Below are 13,387 nucleotides of genomic sequence, written 5' to 3' on the forward strand. Positions count from 1 at the left end.
GGCTCTTTCAGTCTCCCCTCTCCATGTATGCTTCTGGCTGACACTCCTTCTCCTAGCACACAACACACTTCCAGTCCAGTACCACACAAAATTTTGATTGTTACAGTTTTAATGTATACAAAGTGCTGAGCACTCATAACTTCTCATTTTTGATTAAAAAAAAAAATCACTACCTACAAACCCCTACAAAACAGCCCGCTACCAAGTTACATATATAAAATAACCTAACCCACTGAAGACACAGCATATAAAAAAAAAAAAATTATGCTTCCATAATGAAATGTAGAACATTTGCTATTCTGGAATAGGAGCTAATATTCACCATGAGTTTTTTCATTAAGGTTTCTGATTAACACAGTGTGCTTTACTGTATAATACAATAAAATCAAATACTCATGTTGCCTCTATACATCAAAGCTTGTCTCGCAAATCCTGTGCAATTCATTGATTTTAGTTTTGTGTCTCTCAAATAGCTCAATGTCACTGCCCGGATGCACAAAACTAAAATAAGACAGAGGGCACAGCTTGCAACTTCGCTTTTTCTGCCACTGCCATGAAATGCATATTAATTTTAATGTGGAAGAGACAATTTTACAGAATATAACTCATTTATTCCGCCAGTGTAAGCAGTATATTGGTCTGGTTAAAGAGACTGCACAGAAAGTCCTTAGCTGCAGCACAGCAGTAAAATACATGGGATAATACCACATGTGATACACAAATCCCTAAAGAAAGACTTCCTGCATTCCTTTTTAAGTTTATTTAAGCTTATTTCCTTCAAAGATTTTACTTCTTTCAGGAGAAGGTCAAGGCAATTCTCCTACACTTATCCCCAAGCAGAAAAGGAGATGAAACATCTACAAAGTGCCAGTGCTGCCTAGATGAGTTTGGAAATTGGCTCTGTGGCCCAGAGCTGTTGTCATCTTTGCCATCCATGGCAGAGGACAGCAAACATTTCTCACACAAGTTCAGAGTAGTCGCTGGCTGACAGGTATTGCTGTTGTTTCTTTGTCCTGCTCTACCCACCTCGTCTCCTGCTTGTCTGGCAATTCTGTCCAAAAGGAGAAAGTCCTCCTGTGGGAGATCCAATCTACCTGAACCAGAGCTGGTGGTACTCACATGTTTCCAGTTTCTTTCCCCAGGGGACTTGAGTTCATCCCAAGGGACGATCCATCCCTCTGACATCAGTGCCACTCATCAGATTAATACCCTGTCTAAGCATGTGTCAACCCGAATGGTACATCAACACGACTACATGAACCATTTACCTGGGAGAAAAGTTTACCACCTTTCAGCTGCTCTTTTGTGCATACCGATGTGTACCCAGTGGTGGAGATGAGTCTGATTACTCCTTTGATGTTCTGACTACAAAAGGTGCTGTGAGATAAAGCCAGTCCCCACAGCTCAAGTGATGCACAGAAACTAGGGGGACATCACAGAAGCATGTCCATGTGTTGAAGCCCAGGGGCTGTGATTTCTGCCTATGAATGAGCACACAAACCTCCCGCTGGGACCCACAGGGAGCCTGGAGAACTCATCTCAGGGCAAAACTCGATCCTACTCATACAGCTCAAATGAAAAGATAATAAAAATCCCCTCTGTGTATGGCCATGTGACACACAGCTAATGTTGCATGATGGAAGAGTACAACTCACTCCGCTTCCTTGGACTCATTGCCAGAAACGCAAAAAAAATTAATATTTAGCTTCATGCAGTGCTTTTTGTCTGATTTTTAGATTTCAAATAAACCTTGTTTGGAGAAAGCATTTCAGGAGCCTCAGTGACGCAGCCTCTTTTCTGGCAGAGCCCCAGTAACAGCAGCATTTGCTCAGAGACATGCCCTAGGTTCCTCTTCTGGCAGCCAGTCTCAATAGATTTTTGTCCCAATACACATAAGCTTTCACAAGAACCCAAAAGCAACACTAATACAGGGAAAAATTATTAACCAAGGTCACAATTATTCTATATCAACTACTACCTGCAGCACACCAGGTGAAATGAGCCTGTGTAACCCCTGAAGGGAAACGTAGCAGATTCCCTGGTCTGCCTGAATTGCTGTGCAACCACTCACCCCACACAATACTGCTCCCTCCTCTCTACTCCGTGTTCACCAGGACATACCAACTCTAAATGCCTGACAGCAACTGGCACATGACACAACCTTGTGGGTTTACCATAGCTGACCCTTTTCACAGAAATGAGAAAAAGAAAATAAGATGGTTTTTACTGTTCCTCCTCAACAGCTGATACACTTTAACCTGAATTTTCCCAACTGAGCTTTAATATCAACGCCATTAGTTACTACAGTAGATATTTTCATGGCACATCATCTCCTCTTAAAAAAAACAAGCAAACAAAAAGAAACTGTCCAAGGAGTTAACCCTGAGAAAATAAACTCCTGGAATTCACACAGAGCAGATTCCACTATGAAAACATTCCTGTTCTCTTCAGGAATGTGAAATTGTTTAACTTCATCTACACACCGGGCTTCACAGCCTGGAAAAAACCTGGCCAGGTTTTGCATTCATGAACTGAAGCAAACAACCCACCGTCCTCAAATAAGGCCCCACAGAAAAGGGAAGTAATAAAGAACAATGAAGCACTCCTTTGAACTGTGAAGCTGTGAGAGATTTTTAACTATGTGTGCTATGTTACGCTGCTTTTACTCACCTCATCTGAATAAGGTGGGAAATGCAGTGATCTGATAGGAAACATCCAGAGAAGGGTGATGAAGCTGGTGAGGGGGCTGGAGAACAGGCCTTATGAGGAGCGGCTGAGAGAGCTGGGAGTGTTTAGCCTGGAGAAGAGGAGGCTGAGGGGAGACCTCATTGCTCTCTACAACTACCTGAAAGGAGGTTGTGGAGAGGAGGGTGCTGGCCTCTTCTCCCAAGTGACAGGGGACAGGACAAGAGGGAATGGCCTCAAGCTCCGCCACGGGAAGTTCAGGCTGGACATCAGAAAAAAATTTTTCACTGAAAGGGTCACTGGGCACTGGAACAGGCTGCCCAGGGAGGTGGTTGATTCACCTTCCCTGGAGGTGTTTAAGGCACAGGTGGATGAGGTGCTGAGGGGCATGGTTTAGTGATTGATAGGAATGGTTGGACTCAATGATCCAGTGGGTCCTTTCCAACCTACTGTTTCTGTGATTCTATGATCCACAGGAACACTACCAGGACTAGGTACTGGGACAGGTGTTAGCCCTTTCCATAGAAACAAGTAGAAATTAGGTAATTGTCAGTGGTGTGCGGCCCGTGCTGGAGGAAAAGGGATTCTGGGGTGCGTTTTGGCAGCAGAGGTGCAGAGGAGCAATCTGTGGGAGGCACCCCATATACCTGCAGCACCAGCCACATATGAAAAACCATGAGGTGTCTGAGGCAGTAGCACCACTCATCACCTGTAACATAGGCAGCACTTGTGTGTAACTCATATATATTGTTGCACATACACACATAAACCATGCATGTATGTTAAGAAAAACCAAGCACTTGGCTGGAATATTCTATGTCATCACAGGCAGTCCAATGCATGCTTTCCAATAGAGTCTCTGTAAAACACCATGGAAATCTGTGGATAAATCTTGCTCAGTTTCTGAAAGCCTGGCTGTACACATGGATCCTTGTGAAAGTGATATTTTTTAAAAAAAAATTGCCTCCTATTTAGTGCAAACACAACATTTATTTTCATTATTTTATGCTGATTCCACATGGTTTAAAAGTCATTCTCCTATGCTGAATTTGAAATCTAATCACTGTATCCACATTCAGTAGATATGAATACTACGTTCCTCATCCCTTGACAAATCTTGGGACTCTAAAATTTCTCTTGCATCAGAAAGAAAACGTTTTCATTCTTTATTTATATTTTTTCATTATAGTCATCCAGAAGAGTAAACATAGAATGCATTCAACAAATCATACTAACAGCAAAAATTTTGTTACAAATATGTGAAGACACGATATTTTTTATAGTTAGATAGATACACAGATATATATGGGTATGTATGTATGTGCTTAGGCTGTCACCGGTCTTCACTAATCAGGGATTTAATGCAATTTTCCTATGGCAGGATCTCATTACAGTTTTAAAATCATCTGCAAGGTATGTGCAGAGGCAGTTACAGTCCTTTTAATTTATTCTGCATGCATTTACCAACATTTGTAATAAGCACAAGCGGAGCTACAAATAGAGAAGTTGTGACCTGACCTCAGCCTCTAGAAGTCGGATGCTTAGTTCTGAACTAGTTAATCACAACTCTTTTTATATCAAGTAGGTATTTCTAAGAGTGCTTTGCTATCATCCTGCTTAGACAGGCACCTAAGGTAGATGAAGTATCCTGGAAGTGCTTGTTCACTGCCTTTAAAGGGGGCTTAATGTAACAAGTTAGTACATAAGTTTTAGAGATGTCTAAAACTGGGTGAGATTAAAACTAGACACCCACATTCACCTGAGCAGGGTTGCAGCAAAGACTTTTTTTGTCCCATCTAGACCCGCACACCATACCTGAGGTCCACCTCTACCTTCCTGTGGTAGCTCCCAGGGTATCACTTGGCCCATCTCCTACTGCTGCAATCCTACAGCCAAGGCCTGAACATACATCAGATGCGCACCATTAGCAGTGATGTTTCATGCATTTGCAGTGCATAAACTTGTTCCTATAACAGCTCTCGCTATTCTCTGTCATTTGGCTGGTGCTCAGTGATGTAACCCAGTGTGAATGAAAGAAACCCTTTTTCCTCCAGCCTCAACAATGTGCCTATTTGTAAGAACTGGTTAGTAATGATATTTTATTTAAAATTTCTTGTGGAAGCTTATGGGCTGAAGTAACTGTGATGTGAAAACCAGATGTCCAAGGCAGAGGAAAGACTCAAAGGGCTTTCAGGAACAGGGAGAGTAATAATTTGGCTTCAGAGCCTAAGCTACTCCTTCCTACAATGGGTCGTAGCAATGGGAGGGTGCTGTGGGGTTACGTATGAGGGAATATGATAAAGCACATCTGCACTCTCACCATGGGACTGGCCTGTGCTCAAACACAGGGTAAAAAAGGAGATGAGCCAGGGCTCGAGGTTGGGCCTCACTTTCCCTGCAGTCAGCAATGCCCCAGCACTGTCACTTCACACGTGCTCACAAGCCTCATCCCAGGAACAAGAAGGGGCACAGGCATGTGGCAGCAGCTCTGGGCAGCATCCTGCGTCCAGCTGATGTGGCCTCAGTCACCATGTTATGGATGTCGCTACACAGTAACAGCAACTGTAACAGACTGCGAGGCCAGCAAGTGGGTGCCTTGTCACCCTGCTGGGATCTGAGCTGTGACACAACTACAGATGAGCAGGCAGCGACGATGCTGCTTCAATATGCTTAGTCTTAAGATCAGTTAGGTATCTCTACTCAAGCCTACACAGGTCACTAAAATAGAACCTCAAACATTATCATACCCTTCTGGTACCGAGAAGACCTTAAGCTTGGAGTCAATGAGGAGTTAACATGCTCTTCAACTACTTTTCTTGTTCAAAACACACACCTTACAATCCTTAAGTTTAGGGCAGCAAGGAAACATCAATGGCAGGCGTCATTAAAAAGTAGCATCACTTCTAACTTTGTTACCACCAAACCTCTAAGAATAATTAAAAGCCCAAAAGGCTAGAGAGAGACAACTCCTTCAAACCCTCCTGAAGTGGGAGAGGAGCTCAACACAGCCATCGATAAAATTTGTGCTGCCATGAGAAGCACAACTGCAGCTGGTTCAGGATTTTCCAAGTGTGGTGGTATGACTGATCTCCTTATAAAACTGGCAGAGATGTAAGAAACGAGACACTTGAAATGATTCGGCTGTAAAACAGTATCCAATTACATGTCAAAGCCAGCCCAAAGGTTTTTGGATATATAAAAATTTTGAATATGTTTCTGCAACTGTAGGTGTTTCAGTTCTTGCCAAAATAACTTTGAATTGTTTTAAAAGTCTCCCTCTTTGTCTGCCAAAGGATGTGCTCACTGACAGGAAAAGCTAGTAATAGATGACAAAATAGCATCAAACTCCTTCCCACTCAAAATGCTGGTGAGATCTTGTATAAATGGGGAGATTATTTGTCTGCGAGTGCTATAACAGAAGTATTGTACTTTGATGATGTTTATTTTAATACCTGACGCTGTAAATATACCACAAGGAGTTCTCCATTCACTTTTACCATGGGTATAATGAATGCATATATGCCTTTTTAATAGTTTCTGTCTTTCAGCCTTATCCAAGATCTATTAAGCAAATGTATGTGGAGTTATTCCAGGATAACATCCCCAAAACATATTATTTTTTTCCTTTCTCCAATACATAACAAAAAGTGATTTTCACTCCAAACTATGACAAGCGAACTGCTGGAAGCTAGTCTTCTATAGCTTGCCATATTACTTTGATTGCAGGAAAATGTGTTGCCCTTGTGAAAATACTCAAGATATACAATCATCTATGTTCCTTTAACATTTTCCTTTGAATACACATTTTAAAACAGTATCTCTGTTCTTTGTATATTTTTTTCATATTTTTAGCTTTGTTTCCTCCTTTTTAGAGACATGCTTTAATCAGAGAAGATTTCAAGTATTCTGTCCACATTATGTCTCCTATTAACTCCCCCTTTGGACTAACAAAACCTTCTTCCTTTCTGAGGTCAAAGATTTAAAGAGTTGAGGCTAAACCCCAGGAAACCAAGGGCTTAAGGCAGGCTGTGACTGTCCAAAAGTAAGCGCTGCTGGTAACGCTGAGGTAAGCTGAACACCAGCTCACAGTAATACTCTCAGCAGTATCACCCAGTATGATGTTCATCGATCTTCTTGACATTTAGCAGGAGATGAACCTACTAAACCTGGATGTAAACCTGGAAGCAAGGTACATACAAAGGTGTAACTTATATTGAGAGAAAAATGAAGAGGTGAAAAATGTATCTTATAAGTATATGCAGTAATGAGGAGCAGCAAAGATGCACTTCAGTCTGAGCCTATGCAAACTACAGCCTAATTTTTGACCTTCCATTGCTTTCCCCCCTTTAAAACCACCTTATACCCCCCTCCAAAATTATCTTCAAATACATGGATACTTCAAAATTCAGCAACACCACATACTGTTTTAACGAAACCAGAAATACACAGACACTCACACAGCCTCCCGCAGGCAGGGAAATGCTCTGTATTTCCCTGCAAGGAGGGCCCTTCTTTAATAAGAGCTTCATCTGATCACTGTCATTGTTCTAGATAATGGATTACCTTCACATAGATTTTCAAGCGTAATGACACTCTTGCTTATTAAAGACCTCTCAGCTGAAGGGGCAGAATATTATGAACTGGCCAATCCATTCATTTCCTTGAATATGTTATTCAGTATTTTATGCTAAACCAGCAATACACCATCCATTTTAGTACAATGATCCTTATGTTCAATAAAACTGAAGTGCTGAATCATAAATCATTATAGTCATTTATTTTACATTAGACACATTAGCCACTATATTCCATAATCTATTACAATAAGGTGGATTTAAATGTACCCCAAGGAACTGCAATAATAACTTGAGAACCAAATATAGCAATTATGGATAAAATATGTTTAACCTAAAAATGCACTAGCTGCATAGACTGCTGTGAACTTTAAACAAAATTTAGGGAGGATGATAACTGTCCTGGAATAAAGGAGCAAGAGAGGAAATCACTACCTCCTCACTATACTTCACATAGTTTAATACGCTCTAGCTATGGGGGAAGGGATGTTATGCTTATAAACCAATGTCTATTAAAATATTATTATTCCATTATTACTGGTTATATTATCTCCCCATCACATGAAAATTTCCTATATTTTCCCATTTTTTACATCCCACTTACGTTTTTAAATAGCTCTCTGCCTGGCTAGCTGTCTGGTTAACCTGTTTGGATGCCTTGAATACTCTTCAAAATCCCTCAAACAGTTTTAAACATTTTTGGCAAATTTTCCATAACGTGTCCAGACTTCTCTGGTGCTATTTCAGCTTCAGGCTCACCAACAATGAGGGGGAAAGACTGTTTGTCTCCTCCAGACGCAGCGTCTCCACACAGTCTTAAAGGCCATTGGTAACTTTTTGGCCCCAGGCCAAAAAGCAATCTCAAATGTTTGTGAACACAGTTCAGCATTTTTCAGAATTAGTACTCCGCCAAGTATTAAAAACAACCACATGCTAAACCAAGTGATTATTTTTTTACAGGGAGGACCCAGCACTTTAGACCACTGGGATTCCTGATGGTGCTGCAACTAGCCCGGTGTGAAGAAAGTGCACTGAGGGCCATCGGGCATCATCAGCATGGAGAACTGATGTATGTCATGCCCAAATTTCACCTGTGCTTCTCTTTATTTACAAAACCATGTTGCTTCCTGCATGAATTCCTTTAATCCCCAAGATATTTTCCTAGGTTTACCACCTGTGTTTTTTTGTCTTCCCAGGAACAGAAATGATACTTAAGAACTAAATGCTCGCTGCCACCAGAGTAGCTGCCCTTACTACTACTCCTTGATTTTTCTGTGATGTTTCCAAAAACTATTAACTTACATTTCTTAATTTTCTAAGGAGCGTATTAGTTGGCTCTGCAGATACATACATTGGGTGCGCCATTTTCCAACTTCTCTGTTATATAGGCTTTATCTAGAGGTCTCTTTACATCACTTTTTTTACCCTTTTTTCCCTCCATTAAGGCCAAATATTAAGGTTGGACATTGAGTGTAGCTCACTGAGCAGTTTCCAAAAGTAATCACACCAAGGTAAGGCAGAAGCTTGCTTTTCCAATGATGTGTCTGTATTTTACTTTATATCACAAAAGCTGTAGTAGTGAAGGGCATGCCGAATGCAAGAAACCTCAGCTCTGGTTTAAATGTTCTTAGTAATTCCTATCAGACGAAAGATGCTCCACATGACCTGTTTGTTTTTATTCCAGAGTCTCTGACCGAGGAGAGCTGTTGTGGTGCCACCACAAAGGGAACAATGCACCCAGTTCTGTGTGTTTTGGAAGGGAAAGTAAATATTTTGTACAACATCCAATGCTGAACAAATAACTTTCTTTTTGATAAACAAGCACTGAAAATCTGTATATATCATGAGAAGAATTCAAACCCTGCGATAACCTTACACCATGGGTGTCCAGCAGAGCTCTGTAACAAGCACCCGAGAAAGGCAGATGCTCTCCCAGCCTGCTTTGGCCTTGCATTGCTCCCTATGACACTCTCACATTCATCCACACGTGTGATATGGGAATAGAAAGGAGAACGGAAAGGTGTGTATCTAACCAAGTCACTGTAAATTTGTGTCTGAAGCAGGACAGAGTCTGAGAGGGAAGCTGCAGACTCTCACTCAATCCCTGCTCACATCACGATCTGCTCTGCCCCTCTGCCAGCATTACAACCAGTGAGCCAGTGCCAAATAAACTGTATCTGACATCAACAAGGAGGAATACTTTTTTCCAGAGTATCGTATCAAAACGGAGAGTGGTGCACAGAGAGGGCCTCTGATCACTTGGGAGTTATGGCATCCACTGAAGAGTCCTGCCAAGAAAAACTCTGCTCTGTTACTGGGTACAGCCACAGAGAACAAGCTGATCAAGCAGGGGTTTCTGTCCTTCTCAGTCCTCCCTGAGAGCACAAATGGAAGAGGAAGATGAAAGCAGCAGTGACCAAACCAGGTCGGTCATATGGCACGCACTGCCCTCAGCTACCTGGCGGCCACCTCAGCAACCTAGATGACAGCATGCTGCCCAGCAAGGGCTAGCCTCGTGCTCCCCCAGTCACACCTCGTACCATGCAGGCACCCTCCCACTGCTGCCGGGGATCTCCCGCATAAAGCTGACTGCAAACCAAAGAGGAGCCTGCCTGCGGTGAGGTGTGTAGAGGCAGCCATGCCATTCCTGGGGCAGTAAGGTGCAGGTGGTGCCAGGAAAGAGCTCCCAGTTCCCACTGCATAAAAATATAGCGAATCACTTAGTGAGACAGCACACTCACTAATGGCAAGTACTGATCTTGTTTATGCATAAGATGGTTTGTCTTTGAAAAAAAAACCCAAAACAAACAAAAACAAAAAGAGAAGCTCTTAGAGTATTGAGCTCTCTCGAAAGTCAGGGCTGGAAGTTGCAATGCTTCAACAGCCCTGCCTACACCCAGGGCACCCAGGTGCTATCCTTCCCTGCACGGGGAGATGGTTTTCCCACTAAAGTAAATTATCCACAGGGAACAGGACAGCCTTTCCTTCCCAGGTAGGCCCAGGGACCCTCATCATGGTGCCAGCCTGTGGAGGAGGGCAAGGTGAAGCTGTAAGCGAGGCAGCCATCCCTGGGGACGCCTCCTGCCATCACTGGGGTACTGAGGTCCTCCCCGCCGCCTCCCCCCCGTGAAGTGAGCGAAGTGATGGCTGGTGGAATTCAAACAGCCGCTTCCTGCCAGCCCGGCTGGCAAACAAACCTGTGGAAAAGTAAATACGTTTATCACACAGATTTCCTCTGCCCCTTTTTAAATAAGGAAGGGCTCAATGGGTTTCCTGAGCCAGACCTACATTGAAGCTGCAATGATAAAATACGCGCTCCCAGGCTCACTTGAGTGACTACAGCCACAGGCGATAGCGGGTTGAATGGTTTCAGAAAGAGCCCCTCTGTGAAGGAGCCTTCCTCTCCAGAAGCAAACATTAGGTATAATGTGGACCAGTCTGTGTGAGCCGAAATGCCGGGGCAGCACAACCAGATGAACGCGTCCCTCACACAGCCAGCAGATATACAGCAGCCAACAGATACACTGCCATATCTCCCCCTTGACAAATACGAAGGTCCTCTTGAAGGAAACTGAAGTGAAATTTAGCTCTGTTAGCAGCAGGAAATAGCCAGCGGCTTGAAATCACCTGAGCCAGGAATTTGGCCTTAAATTTTCCAATCTGACACTAGCACAGCATCAGTACCTTTAAAGTCTCTATTAAGAAGGGGTAAAAACAGTTGGAGAAGTCAGGGTCATCTCTGGGAATTTATATGAGAAAGGTTTGCTGTACTGCAGATCAAAATAGCATTTTGACTCATTGATCCCCTGAATGCCATAAAAACTGAAGCAAGATCCTTGTGCTTAGCGGTGGGAAAAATGAGTTTCTTTGGCTGCCCATCGTAACATAAAGAATGAATAAAATAAAGAAAAACAAAGGAAAAGAAAGGAGATACAAAGCTCAAGATGAGGGTTAAGACAACCCAGCAATTAAAAAAGATAAATGGACTTCAATTTACAAAAAAACCCCTAAACCTCTGTCTCAGTAGCATGTTTAGCTCTTAATCAAGTCTTATTACAATCGCATGCAAATGCCAGGATGGCAGGACATTCCTTCAAACTATGTTTTCATTAAAGATTCTGCTTTTTCCAGAATAATAGTAAATGACACGTGAACTTCATATGAACTATAGGTCATGAAAGGATTTAGTATTGGCATTTTTAATCTAAAAAGTCTGTGCCAGAAAATCAATATGTTTCAGTCGCAGCATTCGAATGCAATTTTCTTCACGTAACAGGGTTCTTTCTTTCACTCCTCCCTCTCCCTCCCTCTTCCTCTCTCCCTCTTCTTTAAGAATAATGAATAATTCCCAGTTTTTCTATGAAACAAGCAGGCGCATTAGAAGGCAACAACATCAATAACGCGTTACATGTAAACAGAAAATGAACAAAAAAATCATTCAAGGCCCCTTTCAAACCGGCGTGCTTTTCATCAGCGCTATTACAGGTTCCATTCACATTATCGGATTGAACCACGCTGCATAACCAAGGTGCTGACAAGCCTTGATTACCCAATAACTCCTGTATTCCTTTCAGGCAGGTTCACCGAGAGGACAGGAATGCGCGGCCTTCCTGTGGGGCAGGCTGCTTTCCAGCCAGACCAAGTCAATGAAACCCAACGCCCTCCCGCTCCTGCACGCCGAAACAGCCCCTGCATTTCCTGAGAGGCAATTATGACTTTTCCCTTCTTTATTCTCAATTGTTTCGGATAACAATTTATTGTACATCGGAGGGGCCAATATAAACATTTTAAACTCTTTTCATAACACTCGGAGGGGGCTGCTAAGTCATCTCCGTAGTAAATCTGTTGTCGGCTCTTTCCCATGCTGCAGAGTCAACAAATCTGTCTCTCACCCAGGGCAGGCCCAGCCAGGCACTGCAAAAACAGGGGAAAATGAACACAGCGCTTTGCACGTCACGTATCTACTTGCTCCGAGTTTCCCTGTGTGCTTGTTAGCTGCCCACCTTCCGCTTTTCCCTTTGCGTGGCACAGCCCTCCACAGACAGATCGCTCAAAGGGAAAAAGGGTTTCAGGCAACTCTTAAGTGTTTTTTTCATGCTTGCATTAAACTTCCAGCCCAAGGAAGGGCAGGGAATGCATTACGCGCTTGCTCTCTCTAGCAACTCAGGCTGGAGCGCTAATGAAACGCAGGAGGCAGAGTTGGCAGCCAGATGTGAGGTGAGGGCTTCTACTAAAGGGAGCTGGAGCCATTAGGGCTGGGATCTAACAGAGGCTAATTCCCTAGCCACGCCACTTGCCTAATTCCTTGCAGACAACTCCTTTTCCCGTCCCTAACAAGCAGGCACATATCAAAGGCAATCAAGCAAAATAAACATTTGCAACAAATTTATTTTTGGTAGCCATTTATACTAAACTTACTGTTATTTCTCCTTAACTAATTAGTTCTTTGTCCTCTTCTATGTATCCCCTGAGTGAAACAGCTGCTTTACTATCACTTAGCATCCAGAGCTCTGGGTGCAATATAGAATCATAGAATAACCAGGTTGGAAGAGACCCACCGGATCATCGAGTCCAACCATTCCTATCAAACACTAACCCATGCCCCTTAGCACCTCGTCCACCTGTGCCTTAAACACCTCCAGGGAAGGTGAATCAACCACCTCCCTGGGCAGCCTGTTCCAGTGCCCAATGACCCTTTCTGTGAAAAATTTTTTCCTAATGTGCAGCCTAAATCTCCCCTGGCAGAGTTTGAGGACATTCCCTCTTGTCCTGTCCTCCGTCACTTGGGAGAAGAGGCCAGCTCCCTCCTCTCCACAACCTCCTTTCAGGTAGTTGTAGAGAGCAATGAGGTCTCCCCTCAGCCTCCTCTTCTCCAGGCTAAACAACCCCAGCTCTCTCAGCCGTTCCTCACAAGACCTGCTCTCCAGCCCCCTCACCAGCTTTGTTGCTCTTCTCTGGACTCTCTCCAGAGCCTCAACATCCTTCTTGTGGTGAGGGGCCCAGAACCGAACACAGGATTCGAGGAGCGGTCTCACCAGTGCCGAGTACGGAGGGAGAATAACCTCCCTGGACCTGCTGGTCACACCATTTCTGATACAAGCCAAGATGCCGTTGGCCTTCTTGGCCAC

The 13,387-nt window shown here is 43.4% G+C and overlaps 1 protein-coding gene across 1 annotated transcript in view; it reads right to left on the bottom strand.

Moving 5' to 3' along the window:
* The window catches only part of RARB (retinoic acid receptor beta), a 334,302-nt gene that overhangs the window by 132,013 nt on the left and 188,902 nt on the right, over window positions 1–13,387 (bottom strand). The window lies entirely within an intron of this gene.

The sequence above is a fragment of the Phaenicophaeus curvirostris genome, chromosome 6 (assembly GCF_032191515.1).
Source record: "Phaenicophaeus curvirostris isolate KB17595 chromosome 6, BPBGC_Pcur_1.0, whole genome shotgun sequence".
In the NCBI taxonomy this organism is placed as follows: Eukaryota; Metazoa; Chordata; class Aves; order Cuculiformes; family Cuculidae; genus Phaenicophaeus; species Phaenicophaeus curvirostris.